The sequence below is a fragment of the Neofelis nebulosa genome, chromosome 2, assembly GCF_028018385.1.
Source record: "Neofelis nebulosa isolate mNeoNeb1 chromosome 2, mNeoNeb1.pri, whole genome shotgun sequence".
NCBI lineage: Eukaryota > Metazoa > Chordata > Mammalia > Carnivora > Felidae > Neofelis > Neofelis nebulosa.
Window position 1 is genome coordinate 67,355,042 of NC_080783.1, and position 20,767 is coordinate 67,375,808.

A 20,767-nucleotide genomic window follows, 5' to 3' on the forward strand; every position below is an offset into this window, starting at 1 on the left:
TTCATTCATTCAATAAAGGAGTCTAAGCATCATTCAATGCTCAGCACTTTTCTAGGCACTGTGGGTGACAGCAAGGGGGTGTGCCATCCACAAGGGCTACAGTCACTTAGAGGAAGGGGGGAAAGGCTTTAGATAAATCACAAACAAACCGATCCACCCAAAACCCACTGATTGACAATAACCTTTCCATGTAACTAAAGAATCTCATTCTCAAAACAACTATTATGTTATCCCTTCTTCTAAGTGTTTCTTTATCTCCTCCTTACTTTTTATACTTCCCACAAGTTCACAATAGTGGTACTTTAGTCAAGAAATAAATAATACAAAGACTAAACAATCTTATAAAATTATACCTACTTTTATTCTAAATGCTTCTAACAATGATGAGAGAGAATTCATAAATATCAAACAAACCTTTGAATTCTTGGGAGTAGAGGAAAGAGGGTAAAAATGGAATTTTAGGGGTCATAGAGCCACACTGCAAGATCATCAGTGTGAATATTAAAAGGTTGTTTTGATAAGTTAAAAATCCCCAAACCCACACGCCTCAGAAAAATAATACTAAAAAATCTATTATGGAAAAAAACCCTTCTCTTTTGTATTGGATAATTTTTAGCTTTACGTATGGAATGGTGTTTTAAAAGGAAGTTTATACCCATCATCCTATGGGACTGTATTTGACCTTGTTTACTTTTGCTTTGTATGATTAACTTCTAAAACTAATTTAGAGATCCCTCTTTCCCTAATGACTGGGATTGAAGGCACACAGAGATGTTGGAAAGATTCACCCAATCCAAAATCAGTCAATGTGTACCAGTTATAGGGAAGGCAGTTTGAAATGGCTAGAATTTTAAGTTAGAACATACTACATACCATACCAAATGATGCTGTTCACATTAACTGCTTAGGAAAGGTATATGCGTGCGGAAAGCTGCACTTGCTGTAGTGCATGAATCTGGCCTCAAGTTTGAGGTTTACTAGTATTCTAAGAACAATAGAAGCTGATGGCTTTCAGGGCTTTGATTTCAGAGCAGCATTCTTTTAAAAACAAACATCGTTTTCTCACGTAGGAAATACATGTGTTGTACTCAATACTGCTAATTCCACAACTCATTGACCAGTATTATTAGAATTTCAAAAGAGCTCAACTGATCAGATTTTGAAATGGATTTGAGATGGATTTCAGAAAGCTGAAGGTGCATACGAGATCATTTTCAATTGCTTACCTTCAATCGGATGCATTTCTGCCTCTCATACCTACTCCACAGAGATGAACAGAAGGATACCATTGAGATTTAATTAAACAAAATGATATCACATTTTACAAATAAGTCTGATATGATGAAAAACTTGGAGCAGATAAAAGGCAGTGGATAAAGATAGAAACTCCAGGAATCGACCATACAACACACTTTAGAGTACAGCCTGAAATATGGCTTTGGATACTCACCAGTGAAAAGATTACAAGTGGACAGATTGACACTATCAACACTGTCAGCACCGTCACAGCTAAAAACTTCATCATCTGATTCCTGCACAGAGCAGCAGGGTGAAGAGCCGTCAATTTCTTCCAACTTCCCCTTTAAAATTCCACTCATAGCTGCAGCGCTGTCACATGTACCTGTAACAGGAACGGGGACAACAGAGCGTTGAAACATTTGACCACTGCATGGTCCAAGTCTCCAAGTCGGTTTTTGAGGCTGCAATTTTTTGACCCACATCGACCACATCATCATATCCGTGCAGAAATTATTCTTTCCGTAACGTTTGAAAGCACTAAAAACAATTCTACCCTGATGCATTGTTATTTGCATTCTCTCTTTTGACTAAGGTATTTTATACGAAAAAATCAAATTTAAGAATGTGGAATCAGAGTATTGCAAAGGAAATATGGTTCAGTGTTTTGAAACGTCAAAACAGGAGTCAATTACACTTATTTGATTTGTTCTAGTAAATCGTGTACTGTCATTGACAGAGCCAGAGTTCAGAACAAAACAGATCACTCACTTGCATGCTGTCATACCCAGAGCATACTGATTAGGGCATGTCTATCTTGCTTGGGATTTCTTTTTTTCTCAGGTACAAAGGCATCTACTTTCCTGGGGCTCTTTGTCCGTCAAAAATCAAATTGGTTGCTAGGAATGACTATACCTGCAGAATTCAGATGCCTTATCATGTTTCCAGTCAATTCAGCATAGCTACAGGGAATATTTGAGTCCTATGCCAACGAAGCTGGCTGAATAGATCGTATGCAGGGTAAACCACAGTCTCTAAATCTTTTACTGTATAAAATATTAATTTGAGTCTCCTTACTCTCTGTATCAAGATGGCCAGTGAAAGACAGTCAGAGGTAGCCGGATGCATTTAAAAATTTTGTTAATGCCAATTTAGACAAGTCAGTAAACCTCTGAGAATAATAATTTCTTCATAGTTACAGAGTAAGTGTTAAGATGATCAGTGGCTGCAAACACAAATCCCGCCAGTGGCAGGGAACCTCGGTGAGTAAAGAGGGTCAGATGTAATAAAATCATGAAGTCACCTCAGTCCTCTCTTTTGTCTACTGTTGCTTGTAACAAAGGTATCAAGAAATGCTCCTCTACCCTACTGAGACAGGGAAACTAAGAGAATCCATGAAAAACTACTTTTTTGTTGTCGTTGTTCCTTTTCCTGCTTTTATTCTTGCTAAGACTTCTACCTACACCTTATACATGCCTTATACAACAGATAATGTATGTCCTACTTACAAAGGTCAAGGAGTTAATAATTTCTTTGGAGTCTTCCAGCATGATAGATAACACCTAAGGAGTGACTGGGCAGGGTTGTCCAAGACCACTGACTCACTAAGACACGTGGCTCCGGGGCATAAGTCACTCATGGAGGATATCTCACTAGTTTTTGTTCCCGATGCCTGAGAAGACATGTGTACCCGACAACAATCCTCAGTAAAGACCCCAGACCACAAGCAAAGATGAGACTCACTCTCCTTTCCAAGTCTCCTGGATGCTCTGTCCATATCTACACTCTCTTTACATCTTCAATAAACTCTGATCTCTCTTCCTCTTGGCTCACATTGGATTTCTATCTTGTGCAAAGCCAAGGGCCCTCTTGGCTCGTTCTGAGGGGCCCCTCTGGATTTTCAGACCTGGCTAGTTTGCATCACTATGATAGCATAGGCACCCTAATAAATGGTCTCACAGCCAAGGAGAGAGCCAGTAGTAAGTAATATAAACTGTGATGAAGTAGAGATGCACACGCAGGCCAAAGGGGGAAGCTGCTACTCAGGTCGATGTCATTTCCCCACGCTTTCCCAGTTTCAGCTGCTCTAAAACCTGGCCAACACCCCCATTTGCATTCAGAAGCAGTCCTTCGCACCATTAGGTTTTACGTTCCCCATCCCCCTTTCCCTTATTAATCTTGTTTATAAAATTAAAGGAGCAATTTTTAGATTACATTGTAATTTAAAGCCCAACTTGGACTTTGGCTCTACAAGAAGGACAAAGGATGGTCAGATATGTGACTCCAAAGGGTTAACAGACAAAGAAATCAAAACCTTCTCTTTTCCAATCACCCAGCACAATACCCGAAATGCCTTTGCTAGAAAATATCAGCTGGAGGAACAAACTGATTTTACAAGACGCTGCACAATATATGCTACCAAGGAAAGGTAATATGTTAAGCCATTATACCTCAGGATGGCACTCCTATCTATGCCTTTTGATAATACAGAACAAGTCTAACTAGAGTGACTTTCTTAAAAAGGTAGTGACCTTGGGTCCTTGTGCCTCTCACTGACCTCGTAGTCTCCTTCTGTTGCAGTCGTGACATTTCCTTGGGATGTACTTGTTCCAAGTCCTGCTCACTGGCTTCCTCTGTTTCTGTATTTTCTGATTCCTCATATCCCCAGCTGGCACATGGCTTTGGCTTTGACAGATCTGCTTCTACTTCATTGTATCCTGCAAGTCTCAACTCTGAATACTAATTGACTCATTCTTTCCATTATACCTAAATGCTAATTGTTGAGAAAGTGAATCCGAGTGCCCTCATTTAGTCATTCACACCATTCTATAGAAATGAGATTTGTTTGGGGTGCACTGGGTGGCTTAGTCAGTTAAACATCCAACTCTTGACTTCGGTTCAGGTCATGTTCTCACAGTTCATGGGTTTGAGACCCACATCGGACTCTGCACTGACAGTATGCAGCCTGCTTGGGATTCTCTCTCTCCCTCTCTGCCTCTACCTCGCTCGTGCTTTGTTCTTGCTCTCTCTCGCTCTCGCTGTCAAAAATAAACTTAAAAAAACAAGAAATGAGATTCGTTTCCTTTCTGCCCTTATTTTAGAGGTTAATTACTTATCTAGTAAATGTCTGTTGAGCTTCTATCAGGAACTAGTGACTATCTTATCATTAAAATGATAAAGTAACAGTACAGGAAAAAAATTATTTTCTCTAATGGTGTTTCTTTACTGGGTGTTGTTGGAGAAAGGAGTAGACACATAATAAACAGATAAACAAATTAAATATATATTATGTCATATGGAGATCAATGTTATGGAGAAAAATAAGCAGTTAAGTGGTATGGTGATTACAAGGTTGGCCAATTGAGAACATTTCATTTTTAATTGTTTGGAGAGCTAATGTCACAGTGGGGAAGCAGCAATGAAGACTCGGAGGTGATAAGGAGGCCAGCCATTTTGACATGCAGTGGAAAAGCAGTCCAGGTCAAAAAAATGGTGTGTGCCCAGGTCTTGGGCTGGGCACAGTGAGCAATCAGGTTAGACAGGTATTGGGGCTAGATTGCGTAGCACCTGTGAGAGCTTCAGCTATTACTCTACATATGATGGAGGCCACCACAGGGCTTAAGTCATGGAGTGACAAGATCAGACTTATATTTTTAAAGGTGTACTCATTAGCCTGTTATTTCATAAGAAAACACAGCTCCATGGTTAGAGGAAAAGCATGGGAAAAGGGAAAGGTCTGAAATTAAGGAACACACCTAGAGAGGACTTAGTGACTCAGATGAACAGGTAAAGTGAGAAAACCTGACCAGTCAGAGGGCTGGAAAGGTCATAGTTTCTTTTTTTTTTTTTTTGGGGGGGGGGGGAAGAATTTAGAAAAAAGTTAGAAGGGGAGGGGAGTCAAAGTGCTTCCCAAAACAAAATGATTACTTGATTTTTTCCCTATAACTACCTCTGTCTCTAGATTTACCAATTATTTTATGACAGTGAAGGCCATCTTATCTGCCAGGTTTCAAATAGGACCAACTCAGATACATTGGTACCACTTTGTGATGTTGTTTGTAAGCGTTCATTTATTACTATAAAGGAATATTTCTTTTGGTTTGGCAGAGAAGATGGAATAAGTCGATGATTACCAATATTCATGAGAAAATGGAGACAAAAAGTTAATAACTATTTTATTCACCATCCTCTCTAAAGTTGTTTATTCAAAATTTTTAAAAAGTCAAACATACAACCACTACCTGCTACCTCAGGGATTATAGGACTCTGGCTCTGTTTGAAAGTCAGGCAGGCTCCAGCTAAAAATGTCACTTGGTGACCTAATATAACCATTCATTATTTGGTTGAAGTGACTCTCTTATCTTCAAGTGACTTACAGAGGTTTTAGAAGAATTGCAGAAAAGCTCCTAAAGACTAAAAGCTGTTGATGGATTTTTTTTTAATGTTGATATACTCTATTAGTTACAGGAAACTATTTGGAAATTTTTCCTTAACTGATATGAAATCTATAAAAATAATTGTGTGGATCATATTTATGCTTCTAGTCCTCTTGGCCCTGAAGAGTCTTGGACAAAATCATTAAAGAGAGATTGGACCAGATGACTAGATAGCTGAGGAAGCACAAAGAAAGGGTGGGGAAAATGTCCCAAAGCACAACAGACCCTTGTTGAGAGAGATTTCATCCTACAGATTGTGTTTGCCAATCTGATTCCACTGGAGTGTGCTCTGTTGTAGTACTAAAATTGCAATGCTACAATTATTACCATGACAACAGATGATGCAGGAGAAGCTACATTGTGAGAGATGAAGATCCACACTGCCCCCCCCCCCCCCGCCCCATTCAGATCTCTGTAGTAAGAGGTGGGAAGAAAGACCAAAGAAAAGTTATTGTGTGTGTCCTTGGATGAGTTTTTCCATCCACATAGTTAAGTGGAAGCAGTCCTAAACAATATTAAGTCACCCTATGACACAGAATACTGTTTTAAGACTATATGGCTGGCTGGAAGAAAATGTTAGCAAACAGGAACGTATGGATGACTTAATTTACATTTTCAAACATCAAAAAGATTATGCTATTTCTTGTGTATTTGTTAGAAGTCAAAAGTTTCATAATTCTACTTCAGGGTCCCCTAAAAAAATGATCTTGAGTTTCCTAGGTCCAAAAAAAACCAAAGTTTTCTTAGTCTTTTCTCTCTTTCCTTCTTTCTTTCTTTCTTTCTTTCTTTCTTTCTCTCTCTCTCTCTCTCTTTCTCCCTCTCTCTCTCTCTCTCTCTTTCTTTCTTCTTGATCTACCTAATGGAATACTATACTATTACTTATCCTGTATCTAATAATTCCTTTTGAGAAGTACATAAAATAATATAACATTCTTAATACTGCTTCTAATATTAAAATAGTTATTTGTATATCCGTCAAATGCTCAGATTTTGAATTAAAATATTTACAACAACATTTTAATACTTTTATATAAACCCAGACATGCAAAAGGCAAGAGATGATTAGTAATTAAGAGAAGAAAATTGTAAGTTATTAATTTTTATGTTAAATTTATGATGTAATAAGAAGTAACTGAGCCAAGAAAGATCACTAAAAGAATGTAAAGGAAAATATAATTTGCCATTTTGAGGTCAGAACTACTATGAGTGATGGGTACATCGATCTTTCTACAAATGGAAATTATTTTTTTAAATAATAGATTAGAACTTATATGGATCTGCCCTAAAAACTTAAACATTTGTTTTTATTAGGCAAGTTTTACAGAACAAAATACCCAAGGTTGATTTTTTTTGATTAGGTAATTATAATACCAGACAGCACAAATATCTAAATAGTAAACTTCCATAACCACACAAATGTGTTTTTATATTCTCTTTATTTCCCCTACAATAAAGATACTTACTATAGAGCTAGGATACAACCGTGGGCTCAGGTTGATTACCAAAAACTAGAACAGGAGTGGGACAGATAGCTGGACCTAGAGATGGAGGCAGAATAAAAATGAAAGCATGGTCCTGGGAACATGGACAGAAAGTAGGGCAAGTGAATAGAGTCTGAGAAGGATAGAGGGAAATCCCCAAAGGAGAAATGGACAATTAAGAGACTTGAGAGATCTGAGCATTGATTTTTATCAAGGATTTAGTTGCAGAGAACAAGAGGTAGTGGGAACTACCCCGGGTTATAGAGTCTGGAGAAATGCTAGTTCCAAAGATTATGGAATTTGGTACCTCCCCCTTTGGGTTGAGAGGGAACTGGGAAGAATTTCTTTAATCTGAATTCGTGGTGATAATCTGGATCCTCAATTAAAAACACATCTGTTACTTTGAAATTAAGATCTGAGAGGCTGGAGCTGGAAAAAGCTTAGGAGAAAAAAGCAATCTGCGTGTTGTTACTGTTAACCACTAATTTGCCTTCAGGTAAAAGGAAACAGTGAAATGTACTGCAGAGGATTTAAATTAGGCTAATCATTTAAATTTCCAGAGGATATTTTTAAAAACTGAGAGTCCTAGGAACCATTAGGAATCACGGTATGATGAAACGAGGGAAGCCCATTGCTTTAAAATTTGGTGTCCCCATTTCCTAAATGGGAATTTTTCAGCAAGTTACTTAATTTCTCTGAGCCAACATTTTCCCACCTGTAAATGGGTTAGTAGCTGTTGTGTAGTGTTAGAATGTGCCCTGTATGTGCTTTCCTAATAATTGTTAACTTCTACATCCTCCATTGCTATGTATTTTGTATTGCAGATGTCTTTCATTATAGCTGAAACAAAACCAAAGCCCTTCTCTAAAATCTTGGCTGAGAGGGTAATTTAGCCAGTTTAATATAAAGCAGGGTGATACATTAGGAATGAAGGACTAGACCATACTATTTGCATTTTGAGTCATTGAATGAATGTCGACAGCACAGACGCACGCACACACACACGCACACACAAATTGAGAGGAGATGATGCTAAGTCTTCTCTTGAGGATGCTCTTGTGGTTCTGATAGTTGGGCATGGCCAGACACTGTCAAGGTGGTCCACTCCTCATCAAGTGACCCTGTCTTGCCAAAAGCCTAATTCACACTCTAGAAAGGATGCTGGGTCTCCCCAAGAACTCTCTAGAAGCCTAGTCTTACCTACAACAATGTGAGGAGACTGGTCAGGGTATACTCCCTCCCTTGTCAAGTGACCATGTCTTACCAAAAAGTCACTTAAAACTCCAGGAAAGAGTATGAGTTGAGTAACACCATATATACACTTTTGTAACCTATAATTTCTCCACTTATAACATGAGGATGTTCCTTCTCATTCAATATTTTTCAAAAACTGTGTTTTTGTTTTATTTTATTTTTATTTTTGTGCTTCAGGCTACATAGCATTTCATTTAATACCTATCTCATAATAGTTAACTAAAACTCTAAAGGAAGGTGCTTGGTTTCTTTTTAAGTGTCTATTATTATAAATCAAGTACAATTAACATTTCTTTCACATACCTTTGTGTATATCTCTGATTATATCTTTAGGATAAAGTCCTGGAAGTGGAAGTCCTGAGCTTTCAATACACATTGCCAAATCACCTGGCAGAAAGGTTCTACCAGTTTGTTTCTTTAATGGTGTGTTGGGATATCATTTTACCACACCATTGCCATAACTGTGGCATTGCTATTTTTAAAAATTTCTGTGAGTTTTTCAGATGCTCCTTAAGAATAAGAGCTCAAACCTTTAGTGTTTACCACATGCCAGGCACTATTTTAGCATTTTACATATGTATTACACTGGATTCTAAGGCGGCATCTCTATTCCCCTAGTGTGCACGCCTTGTATACCCCCAGGATTGCAAATATGGGGAGATATCACTCCTGTGACTATGTTCACATTATAAGGGAAAGGGATTTTGCATATGTAATTAAGGTCCCATATCAGTGACCTGATAAGAGATTATCTAGGTGGGCCTGACCTGATCACATGAAGCCTTTAAATCTAGAGGTGAGAAATTAAGGTGAGAAGGATTCAAAGCAAGAGATTCTCTGTAGCTGATTTGAAGACAGGAGTCCTGTGACATAGATTGTGTGCAGCGTCTAGGAGCTGGGAGCAGCTTCAGCTACAGCAAGCAGAAAACAGGGAAACAGTCCTATAACCACAAGAAGCTGAATTCTGCCAAAAAGAATGAGCTGGGAGGTAGATTCCCCACCGCCCCCCGCCCCCCCAGTTACCAGACAAGAACTCAGCCAAACTGACACCTTGGTTTCCACAGAGTGAGATCCTAAGCAAAGAACTCAGCCACACAGTGCAGGGCTTCTGACCTATTTTCTAATAAATGGGCATGGTTTTAAGTTGCTAAATTTGTGGTAATTTGTTACACAGCACCAAAAAATTAATACAATATATATAATCTCATTTAATCTTCCTTGCACACATATGAAATAGGCATTATTATTAACATTTTCCAAAGAAAAACTAAAGCATAGAGAAAGGAGGTGACTAGGCAAAGGTTGGAGAGCTAATTAGTCTTAGAAGCAGCACTCAAACTTAGGCATTGGGCACTTGGGCACCATATTTTTCATTACCATACTCTTTCTGGTCTGTTGATGGCATCTTACTGCTTGAAATTGGTTTTCCCCAAATATCTGTGTGAGTTAGAACTACCTTTTTCCATTTCTTCCCATTTTCAATGGGTTTCTGTGTGTTTGTGTTGTGCGTATTTGTCTAAGTTACTTAACATTCTTTTTCCCAGTAAAGTATATACATTGTTTGTGTTTACAGACATTTTATTATAGCTATAAGAAGCACACTCTGGTTTGTGATTTTTGGTATTTTTACATTACCTTTACAGAAGAAATCGGTCATGAACACTTTGGACACCTAAGTGCCTTCTTAGAATTTAAATCAGAATTCTTTGAGATTTCTTCATAATTGTCCTATTTTTTTCTTGATTAATAAGTTGCTTTTCTTTTAAATAAATAGATCATAATAATGTTGCCGAGTCCTTACTTGGTGCCTGAAACTAAATTCTGTGAATGTGTTATCTCATTTGTACTTATAATGATTCTGATATAAGTATTATTGTTTCCTTGTTATCATTGAGCAACATGAAGCTTAGAATGTACATTTCTTATATATATTGGACATAATGCTCCTTTGTGACAGTAAATATTTTGAAACATCAGTACACATGCTACTTTGTAAAAAATTTAAAAACAAGGCATAGGTGGAAAAAAAGAATATAAAATTTGAATACATTACTTTTATGAAGAATATGTAATCCATGGAGTACTTTTGGAAGTATTTTTGTATTGGAAAATTTGAACTATTCTCATATTGAAAAAATTATTAAAATATATACCATATTTTAACCTTCAAGTTAGAGATTCTTCAAGAGATTATAGACGTACATCTGTCTTAAAAATGATTAACGTAGCATATACCAAACTTGATCCATAAAATTTTAGTGGATGAAGTTTTGTGTTGGAAAGGGGATTTATGATCAAATAAGTCTTAAAAATTCTTATACTCTTTTTGGAGAACCTCACTGCGCATTAATAAAGGCTATCCGGAAATTGGTATTGTTTAAATTTTGTCCAGATTCTTACAAATTTATGTAAGCATAGAATATTGGGAGGGGCACCTGGGTGGTGGCTCGGCCAGTTGAGCATCTGACTTCAGCTCAGATCACAATGTTGCCGTTCGTGGGTTCAAGCTCCACGTGGAGCTCTGCACTGATAGTGTGCAGCCTGCTTGGGATTCTCTGTCTCCCTCACTCTCTGCCCCTCCCCCACTTGTACTTTCTCTCTCTGTCAAAATAAAGAAGTACCCTTAGAAGAAAAGAATATTTTTTCATGGAATATTCAGTAACTCAGAACTTCAAAAAATGCCTTACCGGTTTGATATTTTGAAAGTCCTATCATTGCTATTCATTAATGATTCTAGGATTTGTTTTCACAATTATGAAAACATAGAAAAACACCATCTCATACAATACTAACTTAACTAGCTGATGTCCAATGATTTCATTTCAGTTAATATGGAAAAGTGGAAAAACTTGCCAATCTAGCAGAATTGTGTGGGTTTTTTAATCCTTTAAATGAAGAATAATACTTAGGAAGCCATTAAAAACCCTGGGTATTATTTGGCTCCATTCTTCCATTCCTGACTTCTATTCAGCTTGTAAACAGAAAAGGATGACTAACAATAACATTAATAACTAAAATTACACACAATTCCATACTATGTTCCGAATTCTGTAGTGAAGTGTTCAGTATACGTCTATCAATCTTTACAGCATCATCCAAGTTGACAACTGAATTTCACAGAAAGGGAAACAGAGGCTCAGATAGCTTAAGTCAGTTGCCCAAATTAGAGGCAATAAGATGATACAGCTCAGAGCTGAACTACAGTCTGCCTGACTGCAAAGTCCACTATGCATCCCATCAATTATTATGCTGTATTACCTAAAAAAAAAAAAAACAAAAAAAAAAAAACAAAAACTAATAGGCAAGCCAAAGTTAAAACACCCCATTAGCTCAAAGTATGCATTTCTGGAAACAGGCATGCTGACTGGCTGATTAAATCACTTACTTAGAGCATAAACATGTACACCACAGTATAGTTCCCACATAAATGTGCACAGTAATGGTATATTAAGAATCACTCTTTCTCTTCAGACTCCCAGACATCACATCAGAGCATAACATTCTTTTTTTTCTTTTTGGTCAGTTCTACCTGGCTGTGGTAGACTGTGGGACTTCCATTAGTGCTATATTATCTGCTTACCTTTACCTTGAGACATATTAAAATGGATATATGAACTCTCAGCATGCAACCTTGATTTCTTGGTAGCTGATTCAGGATTGTCATTTGCCAAGCATTATGGCTTACAATTGTTCACCAGAACACAATATAAATGCAGAAAAGTGGGCCCAGAGCACAAGAAAAATATTGCTGAACAACTTAACTCAAGAGAGTGAAGAATAATTGACTAAGAGTATATGTATGAGAGCACTCAGATTGCAATAAAATACATATTACTACATTTTCTTACACAGATATTTTTTAATGCTTTTATATTAATACAAATATAATTATGTTATAATTAATTATGCTATAATTAATGTTAATTTACAACTAATCCACTCATTTAATAAGCGATAATCTCTCTGTGTGTGTATCAAAACACAGCAACAGTATAATGAAACAGCACAGTGCAGGGAGTCAAGAGATGTGACGTATATGCAGATGAAATCTCTTGTCAAAGTAGGAGAGCTCAATGGAGTTTGCACAAATACGAAATTTTGCATGGCTTAACAACATTTACGTGACATGGACGTTGTTACATTGAAAAGCATTAACAGAGCAGCACCTGGAAAGAAGGGACTGCCTCAGAATGGAAGGGGCCTCTGTCACTGGGAGAGTATAGGAAAAGGGCAAGATGACTATCTGACACGATTATTCTTATTCAACCAGCAAACAACTGATTATACTATTGTTTATACTAGATGTTGTCTACAACTCTACTAGATGTTGTAGACAAAGGACACGCCTGCCACCAAGAATTATAGTTAACACAGTTGAATAAAAGCTCATAGAGAAGTCAAAAAAGTGCCTGTCCCGACCACACTGAGAAGCTGGGGCAGGAAGGGTGGGACAAGCCTGAGGTAATTCTGGGCTGTTTTTATTGACTCTGTACGTAAGTTGTATGGAGATTTCTGAATATAGAAGCTTAAAATGGCATTCCCCAAGCTCAGTTTCCCATGTGACACTGAGCCCTAGAGGACTTTGGTCCACAGCACAGGAGCGTTCACTTGGGACCCCTTGCTGATTTAGTTACCATATTGGGCAAACAATCTAAAACTTGAAGTATGAGTTTTACAAGCTACCAGAAAGGAATTTGGAGAAAGCAAAAGAATAATTTTTTGTATAATGTTTGAAAATCTTTTCTCGAGTGTTTCTGGCTTAATATGCTGACAGCATCACACCCAGTATCACCTGGGTAATGACTGATGACAGATATTGATTTTCCGAGGCTGGCCTAACGCGGGATAGGAAAGGAAATCTTTGTAAATGCATTCAGGAGTCCTGTTTGGGAAATTATTTGTTTCATTCATTAAATATATTGTGATATATCCACAACATGACAGCAACCAATTGTATCAACAGTTACTAGAAAACAAAACTAAGACTCATTTTTTACCCTGACAGCAAGCTCACAAGAAGTCAAGGAGACTATGACGGTAAGTCAAAGACATCAGTAAAAGGATACCAGAGGCAGGTCTAAAGTGGAGAGTTCTGTGCAACTGTAAAACTCCTGGGCTGTTATGCTTTTGGTACCATCTGGCCACACCATGCTTTTTTGCCTTCTTCCAAAGTCCTCCTAAAAGCATCCTTTTATTGCATCCAGTATTTAATGCATTATATCCAATATTGAATGCAAACACATAGTGTTTAGCTGTTGTTATTTTGCATAAACAAATGCTCAGTTTCTTACTAAAAAATCACCATGGGAATCCCTCTCTGTGCCTTTCTTTCTAGATAGGTAAAATGAACAATCCAGGAAGAAACCATCTCTACAAGCCAGTCCCATGTTTCTAGGGTAACAGAAGACTAAAATGTTCAAAGGGAATACATGAAAATCAATAAGTATTTGCTAAAGGACTTCATAGTCAATATTCTTTGAAGATACAAAAAAATTCACATAATTACCACTTTTCCCTGGTAGTTGGTGGTTTTTGTACAAATGGGCATGCGAATCAGAAGAAATATAGAAATGTGTGTGCACTGGGGCGCCTGGGTGGCCCAGATGGTTGAGCACCCCACTCTTGATTTAGGCTCAGGTCATGGTCTCATGGTTCATGGGCAGAGCCCGCTTGGGATTCTCGGTCTCCCTCTTTCTCTGCCCCTCTCCCCACTCTCTTTCTCAAAAATAAACATTTTTTTGAAACCAATTTAACAATAAACTTCATATATTGAAAAAATAAATAAACATTTTTTTAAACATAAAAAGAAAAAAAAAAGAAATATGTGTATCACCTTTTGTTGTTGTATTAGAAGATAGTGTGTTAAGCTCTTGATCTGACTAAAAGTACAAAGACTTTGGAAATAAATGACGTAAGTTCTATTCACTTCTCGCCATGAGATTAGCAAGAATAGCAAGGTTGCGCTCCTGTCAAGTGGTTTTCTGGCTAAAATATTATTCTTAGAATTAGGATTGACATTTATCAAGGTCCTCAACTGAATACTTAAAAAGTTATGTTGAGTCTGTATTCTCAGAGTATGCACATTCAGCAATTTTGGGGTCAAACTATTTAGTCTATTATAACAGCTGAGATCTGAACAATTGGGAAATCAAATGATCTGACAACTGATTCATCGAGTCTGTGAAACATCCAACTGTGATCATTAACTGGAGAATCAAATCCATTTCCTGCTTTTTGATTTACAAAGTGGTAATTAAAGAGTAATGATGCTGTTTGGGACCAACCCCCTTTCTATACCTATATAAGCCCTATCTTATACTATCAAGTATTAAATATGTACTAAGTCAAAAATAACTTCTGATCAATAACATTTTTGAATTATGGCCTACCAGAGTACAAATGCTAAGGCAATTTTTCATTTGCTTGAATTACCTGGGTACATAGCACAATCTGAACATTGTGAAACCAGACCCAAGCTTTCTTACCCCGGTGTAATTTCCATTTCTTTTAAATCCCATCCTTCCATTCCTAGCAGTGTGGGGTTATTTGCCAAACTAGCATATTTCCATTATGGTTGTAAAGTTGTCTGCCTACATACATTATAGGGGAAGCTATTAATATTTCATTTTCCTGAATACATTTTGTGAGACTTAAGAGACCCATGTAAACTTACCTACGAATCTGGCAAGCTACTTTTAGCAAATAAAGAACCATCGAGCAGTAAAGAGACATTACTAACAAACTGTATTTTAAAATCATCTGCAGCTGAGAGTCGGCCTGTACAATGCATTATTCTCAGGAACCTGACACACACTTAATAATTTTGATCGTGCCTAAAATAAGGGTTATTTGCCCAGGTTGCATAATCCATCTGATTTGTTAGTGTGTTCTTTAATGTCATCTGTCTTTATGCTGAAAGAGCTGCCATTGAAGTGCTTTGCTCATGTTAATTGATGAAAACTAAGTGCTTCCCATCACCCTAACTCTTTTTGAAAAATAATGTTCTGACATACCAAATTAATTTAAGTAATGTATTGGCTAGATATTAAATATATTAAAATATAGTTTAAGCATGTGGCACTTTATTTGCTGCATCGCTAACAATAAATCTAAAAGACTGAGGTTAATATTATGGAAATAAACTATTATATGTCAAAAACATTTAAATGAGAGGGAAAAGAGAAAAGAGAGTTAGGAATCTCACCTGAATTATAACAGAATAATAGGAGAGATAGAAAAGCTTTATGATGATTTTTCTCTCTCACCAATTAGCTGAGAGAAAAAAAATTTATAATGAAAATATTTATATTTATGTATTTATTTCTGAAAATGTTTTAATTTAGGAAATTGCTTAGGGTGAAATATGATGATAGTTGTGTTTTTATTTCTTATTTTTAAAAAAGGCACACAGAATGAAATTTTATTTCCAAATACAGCAAAAGTCTTCAAATAAAACAAAAAGAATATATTTCTATTTATAATAATTCCTTTTAAATTTCAAATACATGATGTTAATAATATTAAAACAGCTTTAGGTTGTTGTATCTATTTTGTATATATTAGATTTTGTATATATTAGATTACAAAGGTAAGGAAATGACAGCATTATAGTAACAGTATGGACATTAAGTTTAAAAATGTCTTAATCTGTCAAAATATGAATTTAATCCTGTTCACTATCCATAGCCTGAACATTTATCTCAAGCTTTTCTTTTTATGATTAAAATGACTGATGCATTAAAACATGTTTCTTAATTTTATTGTCTCAGTGTGCTACTAACCAGTACGAACATGAAGAGAAAAAGGAAAGTATTATGCAAAGGGAACACACACAACATAGAACATAGAAAGAACTATATTTGAATCTTAAAAACGCTCTAAAGGAAAAACAAATGGTCTTGCTTTTGCCATTTCTCACAGAACAGCCTTACATGGTTTTCATTTGCCTTGTTTCATCCTTCACTTGGACAGGAAGCCCTTAACTGTTTTCTTTCATGCTTTTTTTTCCTCTCCTGCCTCCACTCCAGCAAGCGCGCGCGCGCACACACACCCCCAACACACACCCGCCTCCCCGCCCCCGCCCCTCTTTTTCGTGTAGTCTCTGCAGTGAAAGCTACCATAGTTATCTCATGGAGTCGTCGCATGCAGACGCCTCCTGCAGACGTCTGCCAGTGGATGATAGGAAATGCTGATTGAGAAAGGGTTTATCTACTTTTCATCCAAAATATGTGAGCCATTAAGGAAATTATAAAAAGCAGCAACAATATACTCTGGTTTTATTCAGAACCTTTCCCTTAGCGATTATTAAAAGGATGATATTTTTAGCCAAAGAAAGCAAAATGCATCTGCAGCAGCTGGTTTCCAAGGAAACAGAATAATTTAAAACCATGTGGAACTCTGCTCTCTAATTTTCATCAATTCCCCTTCATTCCTGGAGGTAGCTTTACTCAGAATTTATAATTTCCAAAAAATATAACTGCCTTGATTTATTTTTTTCTAACACGTTTTGGGAGGTGACTGTCCAGTCTCATAGATCACCTTAAATTACAACCTAGGAATAGATTAATTTCTACCTTCATTTTGTTTTAAAAACCAAGATCAGAAGATTCCATCAATAATTAGAAACATGGCAACATCACAGTACCTTATAATGATGTTTGAAATCCAGAAATAGTTCAAAACAAACCAGGCAAGTGTATTTGCTTGGGTCAATATGACATAAGTGTGTGAACATACTATCAGCTTTATTTAGTACGTTTAGGAAATTTAAGATAGTTCTCCATTCATTTAGGTAATCTTTCCTAATATTCAGTAATTTTTCTCCCTCTCTTTTTTTTCAATTTTGCAAGAACTGTTACGTTTTTGTCTTTCACTCAAAAACAAAATCCATTCTCAAATGAAAACAAAAAGCAAAAACAAGATAAAGAAATTCTTAGATATTATATATATTCATTCCTATTAGTTTGTGATTCAAAGGAAGTATTTAAAAATATTTGAATGCATCATTTACACCAGTGAAAGACTTTTATTTTATTATAATCAACAAGTATTAATTGTCCATGTGCCCAAGTCAGTAGTAATATTTCTTAAAAGCTCAGTTTTAATGAGGTTCCCCCTCCCTTAATTGACCCATATTTATGAATTAAAATAACTATAAAATTAAATGACTTGTAGTAAAATTATTTTTCTTCTTTTTACTGTAAGTGTGTCATTTAGTCTACATATTTAGAACTCTAGCTTATTTTCCCTAAGGGAAAATAAAAGGCAATATTAAGAGATACAAGCAAATCTTAACTTCTGAGCTGTTAAAAAAAATTATTGCCCTAGTGATATCACCAACAATATAAATGCTGCAAAGGAACCCTTATCTAGATACATCTGATTGATAAATGAAACTGCCAATGAAATTTGCCTATTAAGATGCTATTTTTTTACAGAAATGCTTAATCCTTCAGAAACAGGTTTCTGAGCTTTTAAAATGAAAACAGCCCTATGCATGTTGATAAACAGAGTTGTTTATCACATAAGCTTACAATTTACTAAATAAAATGACACAACCACTCAAAATCATGAGATTTATCAAGAGGAGTAAGTTAAATAAAAGAGCTTAAAAGCACACAAATCATTCATTCTAAAGTAGTGCTTAAAGAGTCTACAACCAGCAAAAATTATTTTCCTAGACCACTTACTGTATTGTTAATATTGAAAGACACCACATGAAATTTTATGTCGTATATTCAGAGAAAACTCCATTTTCCCAGAACCTGTGGAATTTACCGGGCTGTCCTCCTCCTTCCTTTCATTCCCAATCACATAAACTTGAATAAAGCAAAAAAGACACACGGTGACTCATTTTCTCTATTAATTTCGCTTCAATAACACTTTCCTGGAAAGTTATCCAGGGTTAAGACATGCCTCTGGGGTTTTTATCAGCTAGTGGTGTTGCAGAGAGAAGAAACAGCTCAGCCAAAGCTCCCTTAAACAATGAATGGGACACACTTTCGGGAAACGTCTGCAGAATAATGTTCATATCATAAAATTGTCTCAATAGGCACTGAGAAGCATTCTAGTTTGAAGAAAAGGATTTTTTTTTTCCTTTTTTGCTCTTACCTGTAAATATGGTTTCTGTACTTCAGCTCCGTCAGAACAGACTGAAGAGTTCACGCCTCCCTCGTCGATCCATCAGGCAGCAGCCGACCAATAACAAAGCCAGATCCTGGCTTCTCAGGCTCCTGCTCCTGCTCTGCTTCCATCCCAGGTTTCGTCCCACCCCCACTCTCTTAGAGGGCAAATCTTTGCAGCTGGGAGAGAGGAAGGGAGTGGAGAAAAGGAATATGAAGAGGAAAGGAATAAAGAGATGAAAGATATTTCAAAGAATAGCTGCAAACTGTTAAAAAAAAAATATATATATATCTGCGGATGAAGTCAGCCGAAGTAAAATGTCTTGCTTTGGATTTAGGAAAATAGGGTTAATCAGTGTCTCAACCACCTGAAATCAAAGCAAAAGACTCAGGATAAAACCTAGGTAAATTGCCTATCTTTTCAGCTCCCACTGATTTTTCTCTGGGGGAAAAAAATGATCTCTTCGTTGTACATTTTGATATGTAGATAGAGGAGGTTGAGACTGAATATCGAGATAACATTATGCATATGTAGTTTGCAAAGAGATAAAATTAAAATGAATCAAGACCCTTTAGGCTGATATAAATGCAAATGTATTTGCATTTCAACCTCTGGCACTGTTTCCATTTAAAACCAGTTTCAGAGTCTAATCAGTATGAAAAACATATTTCATCCTGAGAATTAAAATATTTAAATATTGCAAAGTTATGTGGTTTGCATTACTTTAGATTCCTTAAAAGCTGACATCAATTTGCCTTTGTGAATAATGGAGCTTGTTAAAGATTAAAAAGGGATCAGCCACTTAGTTGCCTGTCTCAAAGTGACTAATTGAACTCCAATTTTATTCTCATAACCTTCGGCAAAATCATTTCACTTTTGAACTAAGAGCATGATGTGTATAAAAGGACAACCGAGGAAAGCATCGAGGAAAGCATCAAGTTAGAATTCTTTCAGGCAACAAAGCAAATTCACCCACAGCCTTAAAGAGGTCAGGTTGGGACTAACAAAGAATTGAAACTCTACACAGATTTTATACAAGAGAATATAAACCAGGGTTCCTTAACATAAAAAGTGTTATTAATTGAGCTTCTGCTAGTGAAGGTGGCCTGAAAAAGTTTACTTGGGGAGGTATAAATTAAACAATAGATGTTTTCTCCACCTTGTGGTATGTATTGTCTACCTGAGATATTATAGGTTTTGGTATTCGATTTCTTAAATCAGTAATGTATCCTCACGGAAATAAGACCAGAGGGAGGAAAAAGGAAAAGAAGTGGAAAGAAAGTATTCTTTATCTCTGAGAGTAACTGGCATGGGAACAAATCATTGGTAATCAAGAAATAACGGGTTAGGGGTACCGAAAGGGTTTGGGGTATCAGTCTTTTTAGCGGGGAGTGGCTGGTAACTTGACCCGAAACTGACTTTAGATAGAAGTGCACTGATTTCGCTTTGTGTGTGCAGTTATTTCGAGTAGATTTGGGGGGCTCTACTAGAAATAAAGAGAAGGTTACACTATACTTTATTCCCACCTAACGCTACTCTACTGTGGAAAATGCGTTCAAAGCCTCTGTGTTCCTATTGCTAGGAATTGCTGGAGGAATCCCTAAGGCAGCATTTTTTTAAAGTGAGGGCTGGGGGCTGTCTATATCAGAATCATTGCTGAGAGCCTGATTCAAAAGGCGGAGCTGTGGGCCTCATTCCAGATTTAAGGAATCAGCATTTGAGGAATTTGTGACTCAGCATTTTTAGCAAACTCTCCCCGGGTGATTTTTATGCCAACTGTGCTGTAGGTAGCAATCCCCAGGAGTCAGGTATTCCTTGGACACAAACTCTAACCAGGTTTCATCATTATTTCAGAGGAAGAAAAAGAGGTTGGGTGGGGGAGGGTGGTTAATAAGTTTAGCTCTGACATTTTGAATTTTTTGAATATCCAGATTGAAATATTAAGTAGCCAGCTGATATGATGGATAGGTCTGGAGTGTAGGTGTGATTTGGAAATCATCTAGGGCATGGGTAAAGAAAGCACTGAGAGTGGATGAGTGCCCTTACGTCAATGCTTCTCAAAATTGTGGCCCCAAACTCCTTTAACAGAATTAAAAATGCAGACTAATGGACTCCACCCCAAACCTACTGAATCAGAATCTCTGGAGTGAAGTTTAGGAAGCACCATTTCTAATAAATTTCCCGGCTAACATTCTTTGTGCACTGAAGTTTGAGAACCATCACCCTAGAAAGAGAAGT

General features: G+C 36.7%; 1 protein-coding gene across 1 annotated transcript in view; it reads right to left on the bottom strand.

Moving 5' to 3' along the window:
• Positions 1-18,632, bottom strand: part of CSRNP3 (cysteine and serine rich nuclear protein 3) — a 212,609-nt gene extending 193,977 nt beyond the window's left edge. Inside the window, exons 1-2 of the mRNA XM_058715076.1 lie at positions 18,518-18,632; positions 1,451-1,621 (exon numbers count right to left, since the gene is read on the bottom strand). The gene's annotated coding sequence lies outside the window, so the exon portion shown is untranslated. The remainder of the gene's footprint in view (positions 1-1,450; positions 1,622-18,517) is intronic.
• Positions 18,633-20,767: the final 2,135 nt, after the last annotated feature.